The sequence below is a fragment of the Rhinopithecus bieti genome, unplaced genomic scaffold, assembly GCF_001698545.2.
Source record: "Rhinopithecus bieti isolate Rb0 unplaced genomic scaffold, ASM169854v2 scaffold_26425, whole genome shotgun sequence".
Lineage (NCBI taxonomy): Eukaryota > Metazoa > Chordata > Mammalia > Primates > Cercopithecidae > Rhinopithecus > Rhinopithecus bieti.
Window position 1 is genome coordinate 1,037,351 of NW_016811900.1, and position 23,602 is coordinate 1,060,952.

At 37.8% G+C, this 23,602-nt stretch overlaps 1 long non-coding RNA gene across 1 annotated transcript in view; it reads right to left on the minus strand.

Moving 5' to 3' along the window:
- LOC108544291 (uncharacterized) overlaps positions 1-23,602 on the minus strand; it is a 238,320-nt gene that overhangs the window by 15,340 nt on the left and 199,378 nt on the right. Inside the window, exon 5 of the long non-coding RNA XR_001889792.1 lies at positions 3,356-3,627. This is a non-coding gene — a long non-coding RNA (uncharacterized LOC108544291). The remainder of the gene's footprint in view (positions 1-3,355; positions 3,628-23,602) is intronic.

Genomic DNA, 23,602 nt, shown 5'->3' on the forward strand with positions numbered 1-23,602 from the left:
AGGGAGACAGCTTTCATGTCAAGCAGAGGGCAGCTGAAGAGTAAAGAGCACAGGGCAATATAATATACCACAAACAAAACAGCAAGAAAAATGGAGAAAAGATGAGAGAAGGAAGGACAGAAAAGAAGCAAAATTCATAGTAAACATAGAGGAAAGAAATGGGGGCAAAGCCTACAGGTGTAAAGATACGCCTGACTTCCGAGCTTATCTGGGTCAAGTGTCAGCCCATGGGAAGGTCCACACTGGCCTCCCCACCCTGTAACCACCTTCCTTCTACCACTGGTGTGGCCTCAATGAACTGGATCTGCTTTTTCACAGGCTGCTCTGCCCATGGAGTCATGCAGTCAGGGGCCAGCTGGTCAAGAGGGACAGCATCTATTGCTCTGTCAATGCCTGGACCCAGATTCTATCCTTTCCCCAATCAAATCTAGTAAACTTAGTGGCTCCTGGTTCCCAATGATAGCCATGTAGCAACACCATATTAGGCTCATTTGAAGCACAGAATGGATGTACTGATGGCATCCACTCCTTAGTCCAACCTTCAAAGGCCTCCAGACTCTGCCTTTGCCTTCTTTCCAACCTTGTCCATTCTCATTCTGATATTTTCCAACTGTACTTTTTAGAAACTTGGAGTGCATATTTCTTATTACAAGCATGACAATTTAGATTTTCATAAGTTAATCAGAGAGTGTTTTTTTATTATACTTTAAGTTCTGAGATACATGTGCAGAACATGCAGGTTTGTTACATAGGTATACATGTACCATGGTGGTTTGCAGCACCCATCAACCTGTCATCTACATTAGGTATTTCTCCTAATGCTATCCCTCCCCTAGCCCCCTACCCCCCGACAGGTCCCAGCATGGGATGTTCTCCTCCCTGGGTCCATGTGTTCTCCTTGTTCAACTCCCACTTATGAGTGAAAACATGCAGTGCTTGGTTTTCTGTTCTTGTGTTCGTTTGCTGAGAATATGATAGTTTCCAGCTTCTCCATGCTCCCTGCAAGGAATGCAACTCATCCTTTTTTTATTGGGCTGCATAGTCTTCCATGGTGTATATGCTGCCCCATTTTCTTTATCCAGGTCATCATTGTTGGGCATTTGGTTGTTCCAAGTCTTGCTATTGTGAACTTGCTATAATAACATAAGTGTGCATGCGGTCTTTACAGTAAATGATTTATAATCCTTTGAGCGTATCACTTACCCAGTAAGGGATGCGCTGGTCACATGGTATTCTGGTTTCTAAGAACCCTTGAGGAATCACCACACTGTTTCCACAATGGTTGAACTAATTTACATTCCACCAACAGCTCTGCTAAAGTGTTCCTATTCTCCACATCCTCTCCGCATCTGCTTGCTTTCCTGTACTTTTTAATGATTGCCATTTTAACTGTCATGCAATGGTATCTCGTTTGTAGTTTTGATTTTCATTTCTCTAATGGCCCAGTGATGATGAGGCTTTTTTTCCTATGTTTGTTGGCCACATAAATGTCTTCTTTTGAGAAGGTCTGTTATATCCTTTGGGGCCCACTTTTTTTATGTGGAAAACTGGGAGCCATATGCAGAAACTGAACTGCACCCCTTCCTTACACCTATTTACAAAAATTAACTCAAGATGGATTAAAGACTTAAATGTAAAATTGAAAACCATAAAAACCCAAAAGAAAACCTAGGCAATACCATTCAGGACATAGGCATGGGCAAAGACTTCATGACTAACACACCAAAAGCAATGGCAACAAAAGCCAAAATTGACAAATGGGATCTGATTAAACTAAAGAGCTTCTGCACAGCAAAAGAAACTGTCATCAGAATGAACAGGCAACCTACAGAATGGGAGAAAATTTTTGCAATCTATCCGTCTGACAAAGGACTAATATCCAGAATCTAGAAAAACTTAAATAGATTTACATAGAGTGTACATTTCTAAAAACTTGTCCTCTGCTAATTAATCACCATTATGATCACTCAATCAAGAATCATCTCTCCTTAATGAAGAATCTCTCCTGATACATTTTATAATCCTTATAGCATTTAAGCACATATTCTGTTTTATTATGGAATTTCTGTACATTGCCCTCCCTTCTAGAATATAAGCTCCTACAGTGAGCACCTAGAATATAGTGTTAACTAAATACCAGATAAAGAACAGAAGGGAAGGAGGTAGTTGAGTCTAATGAGTCCAAATACTAATAGAGAGGAAATGGAAAGAGAAGGATTAAGAAAAATGAGAGAGGAAGAGGAGTTTAAACAGCATATTTTACTAAGAAAAATACTATTCATCTACATTCTCTGGTGAGCTACATTTCAGAGCATTTAATGTAACTATTTTAGTGCCACTAATCAGTGTTTTTTTAAAACTCCTAAAGAAGTGAAGTGGATAATGAAGTTGCTGATAGTGTTAAGTAATATTTATCTTTAGAAAACAAAGAAAATGTCTTTAAAATGAAAGCATAAAAACTTGACATATATTCCTAGAAAATACTGGCAAAATCATTTCAATAACAGTTCCAGAGACCGTGATAACTCATTTGTTTTATGATATCAACTATCCCCACAAATAGTCAAGAACCAAGCAATACAGAAAGACAAAGAGATACTATAAAGTCAATAGACTAAATTTCATGTAGATTACAAATGGACAGATACAGTTTGGACATTTATCCCCTCCAAATCTCATGTGGAAATGTAATCCCCAATATTGGAGTTGGGGCCTAGTGGGAGGTGTTTGGGTCGTGGGGGTGGATCCCTCATGGCTTGATGCTGTCCTCATGATAGTGAGTTCGCACAAGAGCTGGTTGTTTAAACATATGTGGCAGCTCCCTCCTCTCTTTCTTGCTCCTGCTTTCACCATGTGACAGGCAAGCTCCTGCTTTACCCTCTGCCATGAGTGAAAGCTCCTTGAGGCCTCCCAAAGCTGAGTAGATGCCAGCACCATGCTTCCTGTACAGCCTGCAGAATCATGGCCAATTAAGCCTCTTTTCTTTATAAATTACCCAGTCTCAGGTATTTCTTTATAGCAATGCAAGAATGGCCTAAATCATAGACCAAGGGTTAGAACCTATCTACTCTCTCTTCACACATTTTTCTAGCAAGAACAGACAGAAAATATTTTGTAACCTATAGGTAATTATGGCAGCATTAGAAAGTGGAAAGAGGGGTTTCTGGAAGAATGCCAGGAGCATCAGGAAATGATTTCTCACACAGGAGACTGTGATCATGGCCTCGGCTCCACCTTCAGAGGCTGATCTCCAGAAAAACTCCTTTCCATGAAAAAGAAGGTCCCTTAAATCCAGAGGAGCTAGGCACAGCTGGACAGATTATCTGAGTTTCTCAACTTAACAAACTTTATATACCTTTCTGCTGGTCTCAGTGTGTTCTCATGCTCTTCAAACACTGTTGCATGTAGACCTCAGCCTCGGTTTCCCCTGATGTTTGGTGGTCTTCCTGAGACCCTTAGAGGGAAAGCCTATGCCTCCATGCTCGAGTTCAGCTGTCTGAATCCACGTGGCCACACAACCAAAGATCTGGATGGAGACCTGAGACCACAATTCTCAGCTGGCACAACTTGGTGGTTGACACAGCACAACAGAGAAGCAGAAGCTGGAAAAATTCCAAAAAAGTGTATCTAAAAATTTAAAAGGGCAGAGCAGTTAAGAGATATTAGTGCAGAGACAAACAGTCCTATATAGCTCAATATCTCCCAGAGTCACTCCCACAATAATAAAAGCACTGCATAGCAGGCGGAATTCAAATCTTTAGGTTTGGGTCCTCAGCATTTAGTATGTGGTACAGTACTAAATAAAAGCTTATTTAATTAAATTGTACATTAATAACTTATCAATAAAAGGTATTCTTATGTTTGAGATACTATGCTTAAGAAAGCAAAAAAAGGGAGTCGTTATTTTAAATAATTTCTAATCCATGTAATTAAAATGAAAACCATTTGGGCATCTGAATTACAAGCTTTAGTTACCTGAAAAACTCACTTATGTGGAACCACCTATAAAAAAGACAGGCCACGACTAGACTCAGATGACAATGGGTTTTATTTGCTATGGACTAGCCTTACTAGAAACAAGAATTTAAGACATACTTATCATTAAATTGGGAAAATATGGCCTTGAATTATTAGACCACACAATTATTGCGTGGGTGTACAATTGGATAGTAAGTCACTTTCTTAGCTTAGCATCAGTGAAGTAGATAGAAAAACTAGGAAGTTATGAATTCTGAGATAATATAGATATTCTTTGGAAAATCACAAATAGTCCTCAGTTTTCACCGTTCCTGGAAACCAAGTAATAAAGAAGGCCAGGTTTCCCACTTGAAAAATGAAATAATCAGTGGTCGCTTTCCTGCCCAAGTATTTAGTATTAAGGAAACCATAAATATGAATGACAGCATATCTTAACCATCAACTATACCCCTTAAATTGTTTCAAACACTGGGCTGATTCTTCAAGCCTGAGGGGAGAAAAATAAGTTGAAATGTATTGCTTGCCCTAAACAAGAAAACTCTGTAGCCCAAAACAACAGTATGGAAGAGCTCAGTGGATCAATAAATATTTGTTGTGTAAGGCATTATGCTTGGTACTGAAAGAAATTCAAAAGATGATTCCTACCCTCAAGGAGTAGTCTGGTCAGGGAGACAGACACTTACATAATTAACTACTATAATACAATGTAGGAATGGTTTAGTACCAGAAGGGAGGATGACAATAACAGCCAGCATTACTGCGCTTTCTGTGTGCTTGGTACTGTTCAAATTGCTTTACCCAAGTGAATTTATTTAATAAGTAAGCTTGTGAGGTGGATACTAATACTAACCCCTTTTTACAGATGACAAAATGGAAAGAGAGGGTGGTTAGGTCACACAACTGGTACATAACAGTGAGCCACTGAGCAAATTACTTTTGACTGTTGCAGGACGCAAGAGGGCCTCCTGGGAAAGTTGGCATTTGTGCTGGATCTAGAAGAATAGATAGCTCTTGAATTTGTAGAAGGTTGAGGGAGAACATTCCAAGTAGAGGAAAAAAAACACAAAGTCTGGGAGATGGGGACTTGTGAATCACATGGCAAGTTTATCACCCAAAATCCTTTTACTGATTTTAATTCAAAGAATGGAGTGTATTTTGAAGAAAGCCCTTCAAACCTTAACTTGTCTTTTATCCTTTACATTGATGATTGGCATCTTCATCTACCTAGCTCCTAAGGGAGAATTCAGAATATAATCCAACACCCCATCTTCATTCCTAACCCACACTATCACCACTCCCCACATACCCAGATTATCACCCTCCTCTCCATTCTCACAACCACTGCCTCAGTTTAACCACTACCTTGTGACATCCCACCTATACCATGTGGTAGCCTCCTACCTTGAGTCACCATCTTTGGTCTCTAAACAATCGAATCTAGTCTCCACATCAACAATGAGTATCTTTCTAAAATGCCATCTGCTCAAAGTGCTCCCCCACCTACAGGATTAATTCAAATTTGTTATTGAGTCATAAAAATCCACTTGTGATCTATCCCCTGCCTACCTTTCCCATCACATCTTCTGACATTTTCCCAAAGGTATCCTTTATTCCAGCCACAGTGAAATACTTGTTCTCTGAAAGTGACATGTTCTCTATAGACAGCTTTCTACCCTGAAAACCTGTCCCCACCTTACCTCCTACCCTTTCAGTCCTTAATTCTACTCTGAAAATTTCTGTTCAGGTGATTCAGCCTGCATTCTTTTTGTGGAAATCTTTGACGACAACCCAACGCAAGTTTGGGGATTTTTTCCCCTAGACTCCCATAGCATATTATTTGAGTCCCTATTTTACGATCTCCCACATTACTTTGTATTGTTTCTTCATGTCTCATTACTCTCCAGATTATAAACTCTTTACAGGGAGGCACCTTGAGACTCTCTTTACCTGTATTTCCCACTGCTCACTCCATGTTTGATAAATGCATGAGTCATTGAATTCTAGAATGCTGGGACTACGGACATAGCCAGCTCTACCCTATCTTACCTACTCTCTCCTTTAAAGGAAACCTCATTACTTTCTCTGCTGGATCTGTTTCTAAATCAAATTAAGATAGCAAGATAATTACATATTATTGTCAATACTACAAATAACGTTGTGTTATCATTTTTAAAGCTGCAAGACAGAGAAGGTAGCTTAAAATGTTCAAAATCTGGTTATTCCAGACTGAAGAAGGAGATTTATACATTTAATTTAAATCCAAAATGTGCTGAACCCTCAAGGACTGGCAATGATATCTTCATTTCAAAGGGAAGGTTATAGTTAGACCATAAAATTGTTTGATATTTGGATTCTGTTCATAATCCTGCCATATAAATTTACGGACTGATTTGTTTTTACATATCTCTGTCATCCTAGTTATTTTTATTTTTCCAATGGCATCTGCTTTTTGTTTGTTTCTCCCCATCCCTGACTAACTTAAATCCAATTTACTGACACTGTTGGCTGAACAGTTGCAGGACTCCTTTGCCCTCGCTGCTTTTGTCCTTAGGATTGCTCTTTCTCCTTTGCTGCAATCCCCAGACCTTACTGGAACGACTCTAACCTCCAGCACTCAGGTCCTACTTCTTATATTTCCCCAAAGCTGATTAATGGTAGTTTCTGCTTCTGGATTGGCAGTGGTGGTTTAGTATGAATGGAACTACTTAATAACAACAGTGATGGCAGTAGTAATATTTACTGAACATTTGCTATGTGCCAGATACTCTGCTAAACAACTATCATACAGGTTGTCATAGTTCATTTTCATAGCACTGCTATGAGAGCTAGTGAGTGAAAGAGCTCAAATTCAAACCCACACCCATCTGATTACAGAATAAAGCAGCAGCTCTCTAGCAGGGCTTGTGAAGAAAAAAGGTGAGAAATTCCATCTCAGTTCCTCTACCTGATTAAAGGTTCCCCTCCCCATCTCCTCACCTCACCACCTGCCTCCCTGATGGACCACTGATTGAAAGGACTGTTAATGAGATTGTTGCTGTCTCTCCACTGTATCTCTACCTTTTCTCTTTGCCAGGAGGGAGCCAAGCAGGCAGTGGTTCTTCCCTCCATTTTTATGGCTGGACTGCCCAGTACACAGTAGTGTCATAAAACACATGTGTACACACACACACACACAGAGCACAAGTATGCACCACCAAGGTTTTAAAAACAGCTCTGAAGAGATACTTTTCCTGCACAATCAACATGTCACTTCTGCTTAACTCCTGTTGTCTTTTCTGTTGACTCCCCTTGATTCCTGATCCCGGGTATATCTCTGCCAGATAAATGCATTAAAACAACAATAACCTCTCATTGTTATCATTTTGCAAAAGAAACAATATTTTAAACACCAAACTAGACATAGTCTCAGATTAAGAGACATTTCTTAAGCAAAATAAATTTACCTTTATGAAAAAATATAGGCTAGACTCATCTCCCAATACTAAAGCCATATAGCCTACCACGATCTCAATGCTTAGATTGAGAAACAAACCTGGAACAACTCACAGGCTCTCCAGTGCCAACCTTTCTGCGAGACTGATGTCTGCACTTCCACCCTCCAGATTCGGGAGAGATTTGAAGTAGTTCCTCTTCACAAAAAGGTAGGCCTTCTTGGCTTACGTCACCTCCCTATTCTTTTTACTCATTCATTGTTCAGAGAGTTAACCGACCCTTTTCTGAGCTACTCCAGGATGTTGTGCAGACTTCTGTTCTTATTGTAGTATTTTTGGTTACAGTTTGTCTGTCTCCTCCACTGGATTTTGAGCTCCTAAGGGCAAGGGTTTTGTCTATCTCATTTTGGATAGACACAGTACCACAGAGTAGGCACTCAATCTGTTGAACAGAACTGACCCTTCACAGAAGAAAAACAAGCTCACTAAATTAATGGGAGGAACAGAGCTCAATGAAGTGTTTGGCAGAATAATTTTGTTAATTATTTTTAAAATTTTGTCAGTAATTTAAGATGGCAATCATTTTGAAACGGTTATTTAATTTTTGAGTCTTATTTTCAGTGAACGTAAGTTATACAAATTCCATTTCTAGATCTTTCCCTTTCCCACTGATGTCCCAAAGCAAAGCAATAAAGCTAGAGACCAAAAGATCCTAACAGGGTCATTATTCCCATTTGAGAACAATAACCTTGGAATCTCACCAATCACAATATCAGCTAGAGATCTGTTAGTCATTAATGACAAAGTTCATCCAAAGTTAAAACAATGTCTTAGTCTCTTTGGGAGGCCCCATTGCTTAGTATGTTATCAAATAATATATACTGAGTGAATAGATTAATTATTTTGGCAGAAAAGTTAGTGTCCTAGTTTCTAAAAATAGAACATTAATCCTCAGTATTTTTGTTTAGGGAAGTTGGGGGCAGGAGAGAGGAAGAGATGAGATAAGAATGAGCTGATAGACATATTTGATGCTCAGTGGTCTCACTTGAAATAAAGACATCACTTCCATGTTGTCTTGTCCTTTGATGCAAGTTTCTGAAAGACATCAGATTGATCAGAGACTGTCTACACTCAGCAGTCCAGACTTGATACTTTCTTAATCCACAGTCAAGAAATATGAAAGATACGCAAATTGTAAATTGTCTGTCTCTTCCATCTTCTCTTCTCCCTGAGTTCTATCTTTCTGCTTATCATGACTTAATATATTGATTCTTCATTCAAGTTATAGAATTAAATATTATGTCTGAAATACCACTGGATGCATTTTGAACTTCCCACCATGTACCAGGCACTATTCTAGGCATTGGGTATATTGTGATGAAGAAAATGAAGGTCATCTCTAATTTCATGGAGTTTTATTCTGATAAGAAAGACAGATAGTGACCAAAGAAACAAACATGTACACAGTTTCACAGAATGATAAATCAAGACAGTAAAGTGGAGAAATGGAATAAAGATCACTGAGGAAGTAGGATACAGCCACCTTACAAATGTAGTGACCAGGAAAAATATTTTTGAGGAGGTCTCAGTGCTAAAAAGAGCAATAATTCCTCCCTACTCAAGCCAACTTCCTCAATGATATTTGTCAATCAGAGTCATTTTCAGTTATAGCCTCCTTCAAAGAAGGGTTTATGTCAAAGTTCAGTGACTTATAAGTGATGTTCTATAAGTGACCATTACCTGATTAATCTTCCTTGCATATTCACTAGAACCCCATTAACTGGAAAAATCACTGGGTTGCTCCAATAAACCTCTGACAGTTACACAAGAAACTTATTCCTCATCAAAGATTTACCCAAACTACCAGAGACCACCTGACAATGTGTTTTACTTTCTTTCACCCTAAATGCTCTTCACCCACTGGGATATTATCTGTTGACATGCAACATCTGTTGTTCATTTTCGAACACTAATCCCTGCGGTGTGTCCTTTGGGTGATCAAGCTTGCTCTAAAGCTTGCTATAAAATATTCAAGAAGATTTGGACTCTCCTATTTTTCCACTGACATTTTTACCCCTCCTTTGATTTCAACTTGATTTTATTTTTCCTTTGCTTCCCTTCCCACTATTTTACTTCTTTCTTTAAGTAGGGCTTTTCTGTACTTCTATACATACACACTGCTTTGACCACATGCTCTTAAACTTATAAAGCTCACACAATTCAAGCAAGTTATACATTTAGAAAAAAATCCCTTACACCAGCATTATTTTATTAGAAAATAAAACTTTTTAAAAGGCCAAATATATTCTTCTGGGAAATACATGTTTTTCATATTTAGGGTGAATCAAAATTTATACTTCAGAGACCTGTCACAAACTCCTAGGCGTTAGGAACCCCTCCTTCACCACTGACTTTGAAGGCAGGAGTTCAAAGATAGTAAAAATAATCACACTTACATTTATACTTGTCCAATATCTTCATTCCAAGACATAATAACAACCTTCAAATAAATTAAACTTTCACCTTTTTTCACAGATAAATATTATGATGAATAAGTAGTAATATATTAATCTGCCAGACACACAGTAAAAACTGTGCTAAAACTAAAATAACAGGTCTCCATGAATTATTTCTATTATATTTTCTCCTTCTTCTTCCAAGAGTCCTCCCCTGCCCTATCTTTCAATTTGCTCTTAAGTGGCTAATTTTGATATGAAAGCCTTCTCTCTTCCAATCATTTCAATGACAATGCACTGAGATTGTTAACCAGTATGTCGCTCGATATTAAAACTACAACAGAATGGGTTCATTGGGAGGTATAATTTGTTTGGCATTTTCATCTTTCCAGATGTTACAGAAGTTTCCTTTATTCACCAAGCCAAAGAACTGGGATACATAAATAGCTTTGAAATTGACAGTAATTTCAAAAGAGTTTACAAAAATCAAATTCTTGCCCTGATTCCTTTTCCATGCCTTCTCTGAAAATTTCAGGAGCAACATTTCCTATGAGCAAAGTGCTCAAAAGTTAACATGTTCTTCACTTCTGGTACATTTAAAAAATTCCATAAAGTATGTCATAAGACTTTTCCCAAATCTTCAAAATTCCTGATCCTATGACTGATAAATTAATCAAAAGCCATATGTTATCTAGTGAGTCTCCCCAGGACATGACAGATATCCATGTGGCCTACAGTCTAAATACTGGGCAGCTCAGGAATTCTGTGGAGGGAGAGAGGATGGAAGGAGAAGCAAAGAACTATTCACATCCCAGCTTCATTCATATCCATCCTGGTAACTCTGGGCAAGGCAAGTCTCCTCTACAGGCCTCAGGTTCAGACAGAGATGGAGTGAAATAAAGACTTTTGACTCTAATTTCCTTTCTTGTTTTAAAAGCATAATTTATTTGTTTCTTGAAAGTCACCACTGGAAAGCAACAGGCAAAGTAATCGAGAATAAATAAGCCACACTGTGTGCTCTCTAGCTCCATTTTCACTTTAAACTGGCCCACCAGTACTCCTCGCACAAATCAAGACAGCTGGGTTAACTCGAACCTTGCGGGGAAAGCATTTATATCACCACAGGAAGGGGAGTCAGAGTATTCAGCCTCTACTAGATTCATTAAAATGGGTACATAGATCAGAGAGAACATCAAGTTAAGATTTTTCTAACACAGAGATCCAGCTCTTTCGATCATTGGAGAATGCTTCTGTTTGGAGGAAGATTTAGGTGGCATTTCTCCCCTAGTAGAGAAGCTGTTCTAGAAGCACTTTGATAGGCCAAGAGAATTAATTCAGGTGACCAGAGCAAGAGGTTTCCACATGTGCAGGTGGTGAAGCCCATTCATGAAACACTTCCCAACAGCCCACCCCATAAGGAAGTATTGCCTCCAGATCTGTTTGAGCACTGCTGCTGTCCGGTTTCCTCCTTAATGTGGAAAACCTGTGTTTCTGATTATTTTCCCAAAATTGGCATGAACTAGCAGTGAGTAACACATTGCAAAAGAGCTCTGTGCTGGGCAGCCACACAAGCTGCGGCCCTTCAAATCCCGTGTGGCAACACTAGGAAAGGGTCCGGCCTCTGGCTCTCACCACAGCCCCTCTGCAGAACAGCGCCATGGGGCCACCTCACACAGGCCTTCCCACCTGCCCACCCCACACTGGCTTTTCTAAGCTCCCTCTTGCTTTGCAAGGTCTCCCAGCTTCATTCACACTGCAAATTTCATTCCATTAGCATGTCGAAGCTTCCTCCCAGATTATTAATCAAGATGTGAAATAAGATAAAACCTAATCCGCAGTCCCTCAGCTACAAATGCTCAAAGCCAGGCTTATTAAACATATCTGTCAACGATGGATTACACCAGCCTTGGGCCCCAAATTGATTGGAAGTCAGGAGGAGGCAGTGGGGTGGGGTTGGGGGGAAGCATTGGTTGCACAATATATTAAAAGGAAGGAATTCCTTTTAAGGTGTGGCCAATTAAATCTGTTCAGAGATAAGTATAGGCTATACAGTTTTATAGATTCTTTTCTCCAGTTGTTAATAGCAGCTGAAGTGATGGGAACACAGAACCAGTAATTCATGTACCGTGTGTGAAAACCTGAAAATCATTGTGAATGGAAGTAAAGCAATATGCCATCTTGGAAGCAAACCCAGTGAATTCCTGCATGGATTCAAATGCTATTTCCTTGTGTCAAAAAGAAAAACAAAAGAGAGAGAAAAAATATTGAATTCTGTTTAAGTGTTTAAAGTCACATTTCACTAAGGTTCTTATGTATCATCCTGTCATTAGCATCCTCACCACCATCCCCATCCTGAGATACTTTGTATTTATATTGGGCTTTTCAAGTTCAAAGCACAAAGCAGACACACCAGGCAATTAATCACCTTGAGGGATGTGAGTTGGGTGGAATGCCTTCCCAGCAAATGCATTCCTAACGTGTCACTGGAGGATCCACTCAATGGGAGTGTTCCTGGCCCACAATTTGATGTCATATGTTGGCATTTTGTCAGATTTCAAATATACATTTTCACCTACCAAACTGACAGCCCTATTTACTGAATCAAAGGAAAAGTGATTTTACCAATCTTTTAGCATTAAGAATTACTCTTCTCCATTTGGGTGTTTCTGGGTAGTAGACATATTTTATACACATCAAAGGGAACAAAAAGCATGGGAGAAGTAAAATTAAATAAATATATTAGTAGTTTTACAATGAGAAAGTGAGCAATAGGGAAAAAATCAAATCTGAAGAGATTCATAATGGGAAACAGATGTGGATGTGAAAGTGATTTGAAGTAACCGACAGGCTCCAGACATCTTCCAAGAATATGTTTCATATACATAAACATTTAACAGCATAATAACTGGGCCAAAATTGCCCAATTTCAAAACTTCACCTGCGTTCCTAAGTTTGCTTTTTATTCCTTGAAATTAAATAAGACAAGGAAAGTTTCCCATATTTGAGCTGTTTATTAAGAACTATTTATGATGGACAATGAAATGAGGCATATCTGTTTTGCTTTTCTGTCCTGGTAGGTTTTATATTCTGCTTCCAATTCCCATGCCCCCGTGCCGTTCTATTTGAATTTCCAATGCAGCAGAGGAAATGGCTTCTAAAATATTAAAATCCTGTTTTCATTGACTTTCTTTACGCTTTGTGACCACATTTCTATTCAGATCAGGTTGCACAGCTTTTAACTTCTCCAAGTCTAAACTTAAAGTTAGAGCAACTTCATGGTACCCCTTAAGTGGATATCTCTTAATCTCTTATAACAAGGGAGAAGACAGTCTGGAAACTTCAGAGCATCCAGGCTGATGGGATGACTCTTACAAAAAAAAAAAAAAAAAAGATTTTTATTCCAGTTTTCTGGCGTTTTGAAACGCTCTTGAACTACAATTGCATTTTGAAACAGAGGCTCATCTGGAGCAAGACACCAGCCTGGTAAAGTTTCCAGGAGAACAAACTTGCCTGGGTTCACATGGCTGAAAAAGAAAGTCTCAGCCATGTCCCCAGTACTCACCCTGTGATTTTTCTCCTGACCTCCAATCTTGCTTTCTCTAAATCTCGATTTTCTACACAGGAATTATTTTTATTGTTCTCATATTATCCCTTTTGCATATTGCTTGGCCTCCCTGAAGGCCAAGCAATGCAGTCAAGGAAAATGAAGCTGGCCATTCTCTATGAGAGAATCAGGTTCTAAAGCCTCAGCTCAGTCTCCAAAGAAAAATTATCTGTGAAGTTGAACTTGGAGCCTCCAGACTCCTGGAGGCATCCAGGAATCTGCTTGCCCTTCCCTAAGTTACAACCCTCACTGTAATATTACAGTTCTAATAATTAATGCCTCTATGCTGTTTTATAGTTCACAAAGCATTTTCATTACTTCACAAGAGCTCTGTGACAGAAGGTGGCAGGTTTTATGTTAGCCATAGTTTACAGATGAGGAAACTTTCATTCAGAGAGGTTCCATGAATTGTCTAAGATCACAAAGGTAATTAGTAGAGAAGCTAGGGCTCTACCTCAGGACTTCTAATTTCCAATCCTATTTTCCTTCCCCCATACTACATGTGTTCCTATCATTTCATTTCTTGAAAGCAGAGTCATTCTCAGAAGGTTTTGTTTTCCTGGTGCCTCCCTTTCCTCTCAAGTACAAGTAGTTGACAGAAGGTTTGGGATATACACCCTGTGGGCAGATGTGATCTGTCTAAACTCCATCCCAACTCATTTCACTTGGGTCTAAAGTAAGTCTCGGTAATGTTACAGATGGTTTTTAATTTAACAATTACGAAGCACCTCCTTTTCAGGCACTAAGCTCTGAGGAGACAACAATCGATAAGACTGACCCCTCGCCAACCATTGAAGAGCTCACAGTCTAAATTAAACATATAATTACAGTCAAACAGAACAAGTCATACAAAAGAGGGCACTCAGGGCACTGAACATAAATGATCATGGAAGGTGTCCTGGAAAAGGTGGCATCTAAATTAAGGCCTGAAAGATGAGGTAGCCAAGTGAAGAGATGGGGAAAAATATTTCAGTTAAAATATATGCATATATTTCACAGGAGAGTTGTTGTTCTATGGATATAGAGTTGCAGTTTGGCAAGTTGAAAAAGTTCTTGAGATCGGTTGTACAACAATGTGAAGACATATAACATTACTGAACTATATGTATTTTAACGCAATTAGAAATAAAATGTATGCTTTTTTTTTTTTGGCATGTACAATGAGGCTAAGACCAGTCACACTTAATGTAAATCCCCGGCCACCACTTCTGAACCTTTTACTGATTTTACATCATTCCCTGGTGAGAAATTTCAGTCTCGTTATTGATTAACTCTGAGAAGAGACAATCCTAAGTAAAAGGAGTATTAATTCCAGTTTTTCTGAACTTCAGCCTCCTGGAGAGCTTACCTCCTTTACAGACCTCCAGAGCTCCTCCAGACCTGCCCAGATCAACCATGTTAAAGCACAAGCAAGAGAACTTTTCTTTCAGCTGAGGCCAAGCTAAGGGAAGGGAGACAGGATCCAGGCATGATTATCTAAAATGGTGCCAATCAAACAAACTCATGTGAATAAACTATCTTGTGATAAGAAATCCATGCCTTGTAGGCTCATCTATCCCTAGGATTTTGTGGGTTTAAAAACATTGGTTTTAAATAATGTTCCTTCCGAGCATCCCCAGTTTGAACTGACAAGGGGAATAGGATATTCCATTTGTAGTGGTGGCAGCCACTGAATCTCTGGAGGGCTGGGAAACCCTGACAGAGTAGGAGCAGTGAGGAAGGGGGCCCTGGGCCTAGTGTGATTGCTGGTATTTCCCACACAGGGTCAAATAATACTAGTCCGGCACACCAGGCATATTCCCATTTTCTCAGAACATTGGGAAGAACTGCCAGCATTGGGACTTTCAAAGCTGGAAATACTGTGAGGAAAATGTGAGCAACAGGAGGAAAAAGGTTACCTAAGAGCCATCTCACTTCGTTTCTCCCTGTGTCCCTCCTTCCCTACCCTTCCCCATTTATTTACTCCAGAAAATTGTACACTCCTCATAGGCCAATGAGTGACCGACTTGTCCATTTTCTATTGCTATAACAGAATATCACAGAATGGGTAATTTATAAAGAAAAGGAGTTTATTTATCTCATGATTCTGCAAGCTGGGAAGTCCAACAGCATGATACTGGCCTCTTGCAAGGGTATTCATGCTGTGTCATAACATAGCAGAAAGTGAAAGGGCAAGCAAGTGAGTGCCAAAGAGAGCACAAGAGAGAGCCAACCTCACTTTTATAACAACTCACTCCTTCAAGAACTAACTCCCATGATAAAAACATTAATCTGTTCATGAGAGCTCCGCCCTCATGACTCAATCCCTTCTTATAGGCCACATCTCTTAATACTGTTATATTAGCAATCATGTTTCCAACACATGAACTTTTGGGGGACACATTCGAACTACAGCAGTAATCACATGGGTTCTGAGGTACACCAACCCTGAAACTGCAAGGTAAGCAATACTAAAAACCTACCTGAGATTCTTGTTTTTACCACCCATTACTTCAAATACTTATCATGTATTCCTTCTGTCTACCTGAAACACTGTACCCTCTGACCAACATCTCCTCATTCCCTCCACCCAGTCTCTGGTAAGCACCAATCTGCTCTCTGCTTCTATAAGTTGTATTGTTTTAGATCCAAAATATAAGTGAGAACATGTGGTATTTGTCTTTCTGTATCTGGCTTATTGTACTTAACATAATGTCCTCTAAGTTCATTTATGTTGTTGTGAATGACAGAAGTTCCCACTTTTTTTAAAGGCTAAATAGCATTCCCTTGTGTTATATACCACATTTTCTTTATCCATTCATCTGATGATAGACATTTAGGTTGATTTCACAACTTAGCTATTGTGAATAATGTTACAGTGAACACAGGCATGCAGATACCTCTTTGACATACTGATTTCAAATCATTTGAATATATATGCAGAAGTGAGATCGCCGAATAATATGGTAATTCTATTTTTAGTTTTTTGAGAAACCTCCATACAGTTTTCCCATGTCTAACTTACATTCACATCCACAATGTACAAGGGTTCTGTTTTTTCCATATCCTTGCCAACACTTGTTATATTTCACTTCTTGATAATAGCGACCCTGAAAGGTGTGAGGTGATATCTTATTGTGGTTTTAATTTGCATTTCTCCAATGATTAATGATGTTGAGAATTTTTTCATATATCTGTTGGCTATTTGTATGACATCTTTTAAGAAACGCCTATTCAGTGCTTTTTTTTTTAAATCAGGTTATTTGTTTTATTGCTAATGAGTTGTTTGAGCTCCTTATATATTTTGGATATTAACCCCTTATCATAGGGGTTAATATATACTCCAAATCCATAGGTTGCCTCTTGACTCTACTGATTGTTTCCTTTCCTGTGCAGAAGCTTTTTAGTTTGATGTAATTCTATTTGTCTATTTTTGTTTTTCTTGCCTGAGCTTTTGTGGTCAAACCCAAAAAATCATTGCCTAGACCAATGTTGTATATATTTTCCCTTATGCTTTCTTCTAATATTTTACAGTTTCAAGTCTGATGTTTAACTCTTTAATATATTTTGAGTTGATTTTTATATATGATATGAGATAAGGGTCTTATTTCATTTCTCTGCCTGTAGATATCCAGTTTTCCCAGCACCCTTTATTGAAGTGACTGTCCTTTTCTCATAGTTTATTCTTGACACCATTGGCAAAAATAAGTTGACCATAAATGCATGGGTTCATTTTGGGGGCTCTCTTCTGTTACATTGGTCAGTGTGTCTATTTTCATACCTATAGCTTGCTTTTTAAATTACTATACCTTTGTAATATAGTTTGAAGTCAGGCAGTCTAATGCCTCCAGCTTTGTTCTTTTTGCTCAAGATTGCCTTAGATATTTGGGGGCTTTTATAGTTTCATATGAATTTTAGGATTGTTGTTTCTATATCTGTGAAAAGTAGCACTGGAATTTTGATAGGGATTTCACTGAATCTGTAGATCACTTTGGCTAGTATGGACATTTTTAATTCTTTCAATCTATGGACACAAAATATCTCTCTTTTTATTTGTGTCATCTTCAATTTTTTTCAAAGTTTTATATTTTTCAGTTTACAGATCTTTCATCTCCTTGGTTGAATTTATTCCTAAGTATCTTTTGCAGCTATTGCTTTTTTGATTTCTTTTTCGGATAGTTTGTTGTTAGTGCATAGAAATGCTACTGATTTTTGCTTTATTTTATATGCTGCAACTTAACTCTATTCATTTATTAGTTCTAACTTTTTTGTGGAGTTGTTAGGATTTCCTATATATAAGATCATGTCATCAGCAAATTGCAATTATTTCCATTCTTCCTTTCCAATTTGGATGCCTTTTTTTCTTGCCTAATTGTTCTGGCAAGGACTTCCAATATTATGTTGAATAGATGTGATGAGAATGGGTATCGTCTTGTTCCTGATCTTAGAAGAAAAACTTTAAACTTTTCACCATTAAGTGTGATGTTAGTCGTGTACTTGTCACATATGACCTTTATTATATTGAGATGTATTCCTTCAGTACCTAACTGTTGAGTTTTTATCATGAAAAAATGTTGAATTTGTTGAATGTGTTTTTCCGTCTAATCAGATGATCATATGATCAAAAACCATATGATCCTTCATTCTATTATTGTGATGTATCACATTTCTAGATGTGTATATGGTGAATCATCCTTGCATTTTTGGGGAAAATCATGGTGAATGATCCTTTTAATATGGGGTTGACTTTGGTTTGCTAGTATTTTGTTGAGGACTATCTGAGGTTCTTAAGTTCTATAAAATACTTATCTCAGAAAAAAGTCATAGTCAGCTGTGAACTCCAGCAAACACATCTGAATCTTTCAAAGGGTCCCCAAAGGTTTCAGGATGATGATCCAACCATCCTAGCATGGCACTGTTAAATATGCTGCTATAACAAAGAAGCCAAAATACTGTGATTCCTAGCAGACAGATATTTTTCACCTAACATTCCCAAAGGAGACTGGCAGTCCACATCACTTTTGCTTGTATCTCATAAGCCATAACTAATCTTAAAACTAGACTGGAAACTGTAATCTCTAGTTGGATATCCCTATGTTCAGCTAGAACTTGGAGAGTTTAGTTCCAAAATGAAAGAGGGGAAAACAGGTGTTGAGAGAAAATTCAGGGTCTATGTTTTCTCCCACCTCTGTCTGCACATGCTATACTCACAATGCCTCTGGCCTGGATAATTCCCTATATCCTTAGGACATAGTTCCAACATCACCTTCTCTGGGACACAAGCCCCTACTGAGCTCTCAGAGCGTCTGTGCTTCTTTGTCTACCCCACCACTTATCTCACTCTTATTGTAATTGTCTATCTGTCAGCTTTCCTACCAAACCAGGGTTCACAAGAATGGGCATCATATATGTCCTTTATTTTTATATTCACAGAGCCCAGGCTAGCTCATGGTTTCTAATGGGTATATAATAATGACTGTAGAATGAAGAAAAAAAATACAAGAGCAGAAATGATCTGAAAATTCTAATTAGGTTTCTGTTTCAGATAATCTGAGAATTGTCTATATTATTTCTTAAAAGTAAGAATTATAATTTTTTACCAGTCTATGACTGGTTTCTAGTCTTGTCCATATTTCATATTAATTCTAATGCTTCTGGAAAGGCAGAGATTTTTTCTTAAAAATATTATTAAAATAACACAGGCAGCAAAGTACAGCCATTAAATTAACGAGGAAGTGGGTTACTTAGAATTTGGAACAGCAGATTCACTATAAAAATATCTTATGCATGGTAGTTTACCACCAAAAAACCCCCATATATTATATATATAATAAAATAAAATCAATCTCTGCTATTCAAATTGGAATCTCCTATTACACTGCAGTGTAGCATTCAATGCAACAGTGGGGAAAACACCAATGTTTGTAGAGCAGATGAAATCCTCTATTTGGGCATTATTGTAACAGGAAGACATGAATGGAGGGAGAGCTCCACCTTGGGTAACTCAAATCCCCAATAGAGCCATGGAGAAAGAACACCTGGTCTGCTTTTTCTCATCCCATCTGTCCTCCACCTGAGTACTCAGCTATTGTTACTTCTGTTTCACCAACAGAAGCAAGGACAACTTGTCCCATCAATAAACAAGCTAACAACTCAATAGGCTTTTTTTTTCTAAATTACTGACTTCACTGTAAACTAAACTAAAGAACTACTGAACAAGGAGAGTTGTTAGACTTCAGGAAAACCACTTCCCAGGGGCGAATTTTCATTGAAAGAGTCACATGGCCTGAAAACTGTTGGGAAATTCAATCCTGATCAAACGAAGCTCCTTCCCAAATCTAAACCCAGGAGTGTCTCAACTAGAACAGGAAACTTACAACAGGAGTAATAATAAATACTGAAATTTCTATCACATGAGTGGCAATGCAGGAATTTCACATTAAATGAAACCAAATATCCAAATACACAAACTCTCATTTACAATAGCATCGAAAAGACTAAAATACTTAGGATCACATTTTTTTTGAAACGTAAAATTTTTTATTGTTTGGAAAAATGATTTGTGGTATTGTTTACAACTACTAAATGAATATAATAGCATGTGACTCATTATTATTATATTTTAAAGTATTTTGTCTTTCAAGTCTTTTAATCTATAACTGTTAAATGTTTCTTGACACTCAGTGCCAAGTTTCTTTGGATGAGATTTGACTGTAATCTGGAGTTTCGCATTTTCCATTTTATTATTATTATTATTATTATTATTATTATACTCTAGTTATTATACTTGAAGTTCAGGGTACATGTGCACAATGTGCCAGGTTGTTAGCATATGGCATATATGTGCCATGTTTGGTATGCTGCACCCCATTACACTCATCCACTTACATTAGGTATAGTCTCCTAATGCTATCCTCCCCCCCCTCCCCCCGCCACCACAACAGGCCGCTGGTGCGGGATGTTCCCCCTCCTGTGTCCAAGTATTCTCATTGTTCAATTGCCCACCCTGTAAGTGCGAGAACATGCCGGTGTTTGTTTTTGATCCTTGCGATAGTTTGCTGAGAATGATGGTTTCCAGCTTCATCCATGTCCCTAGCAAGGTACATGAACGGCATCCTTTTTATGGCTGCATAGTATTCCATGGTGAATATGGTGGCCACATTTTCTAGTCCAGTCTATCATTGATGGACCATTTGGGTTGGTTTCCAAGTCTTTGCTATTGTGAATAGTGTCACAGTAAACATACGTGTGCATGTTCTTAGCAGCAATGATATAATCCTTGTGTATATACCGCAGTAATGGGAGGCTGGGTCAAATGGTATTCTAGTTCTAGATCCTTGAGGAATCGCAACCACGTCTCCACAATGTTGAACTAGTTTACGCCAGTGCCCCACTAATAGTGTAAAAGTGTTCCTATTTCTCCACATCCTCTCCAGCCCCAGATGTAGAAAAAAAATCCCAAAATTTTCATGGAACCACGAAAGACCTCAAATAGAAAAAACAATCTTGAATTTAAAAACAAAGCTGGAGTCATCACATTTCCTGATTTCAAATTGTATTACAAAGCTAGAGTAATCAAAACAGTATTATACTGGTGTAAAAAGAGATAAATAGACCAATGTGTCTCTTTTCGATAGAACAGAGAGCCCAAAAATAAATCCATGCATTTATGGTCAACTAATCTTTAACAAGGACACTAAGGATATATAATGGAGAAAGGATAGTTTTTTAAATAGATGGTATTGGGGAAACTGTATATCCAAATGCAAAAAAATGAAACTGGACTCCTATTTTATACCATACACAAAAATTAAATCGAAATGGATTTTGATTAAAAGACTTAAATGTAAGACCCGAAACCATAAAATTCCTAGAAAAAAACATGGAGAAAAGCTCTTTGACGTTGGTCTGGGCAATGATCTTTTGAATATGACCCCAAAAGGCATATTTTTTTGCCTATTGGGGATTTGAGTTACCCAAGGTGGAGCTCTCCCTCCATTCATGTCTTCCTGTTACAATAATGCCCAAATAGAGGATTTCATAAAAAAATGAATATGCCTTTTGGGCAACAAAAGCAAAGAAAACAAGTGAGACTACATCAAACTAAAAAGCTTCTGCACAGAAAAGGGAAAAAAAAATCAGCAAAATGAAAAGGCAACCTATGGAATGGGAGAAAATATTTGCAAACCATATATCTAATCAGGAGTTAATATCCAAAATATATAAAGAACTCATACAATTCATTAGCAAAAAATATAACCCAATTAAAAAGTGGGAAAATAACCTGAATAGACATTTTTCCAAAGAAGATACAGAAATGGCCAGTAAGTATATGAAAAGGTACTCAACATCACTAACTATCAGGCAAATACAAATCAAAACCACAATGAGATAACCACCAATGAGATATCATTTCATACCTAATAGGATGGTTATTATCAAAGAGACAAAATATAACAAGTATTGGTGAGGGTTTGGAGGAAAGGGAACTATAGTACACTGCTGGTGGGAATATAAATTGGTAGAGCCATTATGGAAAATAGTATGGAAGTTCCTCAAATTGAAAACTGAGCTACCATATGATCCAGCAATCCCAGTTCTGGGAATATATCCAAAGGAAATGAAATCATTATCTCAAAGAGATCTCTGCATTCCCATGTTCACTACAGCATTATTCACAAAGCTAAGATACTGAAACAATCTAAGTGTCCGTCCACGGATGAACGGATAAATAAAATGTGCTGTGTGTGGGTATCTGTGTGTGTGTGTGTGTGTGTGTGTGTGTGTGTGTGTATACACAATAGAATATTATTTAGCCACTAAAAAGGAAATCTTGCCATTTTCAACAACATAGATAAACCTGCAGAACATTATGTTAAGTAAAATAAACCAGACACAGACAAACACTGTATGATCTGACTTACATGTGGAATCTAAAAAAGCTGAACTCATAGAAGCAGAGTAGAATGGTAGTTGCCAGAGAGTAGGGATTGGGGTAGAATGGAGGGATGTTTGTCAAAAGGTACAAATTTTCAGCTGTAAGATGAATAAGTTCTGGGGATCTAATGTACAGTATGTTGACTATTGTTAATAATATTTATTATATACTTTAAATTTGTTAAGACAGTAGATCTTAAGTGTTCTCACCACCCACCCTCCCACCCCCCCGACACACACACACACTATGTAAGGTGATAGATGTATTAAATAGTTTGGTTATGATAACATTTCCATGATGTATATGGATGTCAAATCATCATGTACCCCATAAATATATATAATTCTTATCTGTCAATTATACTTCAGTGAAGCATGAGGGAAAAAAAGAAATATCGCCAAGTAGCTTCTTAAAAGGTCATGCAAATTTGCATTTCTGTTGGCAGTGTGTGACAGTAGCCATCTCACCATTTCTTTCTCAATGCTGCATTTTTAACAAAGCTTCCAGGTACTTCAAAACATTTTTGGAAATGAGCAGGAATATTTCCATATTAATAAAAATCAGCTCTCCTATCTCCCACTTTCAAATTTCTATTTAGTCATACAGCTAGTTGTGTTCATAACCTAAAGCTGATAATGAAGCTATAGAAAATTTTGATGACTAACAAATCTTATATAATAATAGATGTTTTCCCAAATTCCTGTTCTTAATAAAGATCTTTTCCCTTTGGTGATACCACTTATATTTGATGCCTCTAAGCATGTTAAATAATTGAATAGAATTTTTAAAATGTGCTGGTGGTTGGAATTGGAATGTTTGGGGATGATTTTCTCTAAGATTGAATTTTGGAGGCAAGCTCTAAACAATTATGTAAGCAACTGGAGAGCATTCTCAATGATTTTATAAGCTATCATATTGGTTCAGATATGATAATTTACAAAGCAGCCTGAGGCCATTTTTGTCTTTAGCTACATAGGAGTTTCTCCAATATCCTGATTGAGCTTTCCTTTGATACTTCAGAATTGTCTATAGCTTCACTCCACCACCCCAGGAGACCTCCAGGACTCCTTATCAAAACAATAACCTACATATAGGGGGCAGGGAGAGAAATTATTAATGATATTTTAAGTTGGACTCACATCAAACAAATTTATAGGCAGAAGAAACAAATACAAGATAATGACTCATCCTACCTCAACCTTTTTTTTTTTTTTTT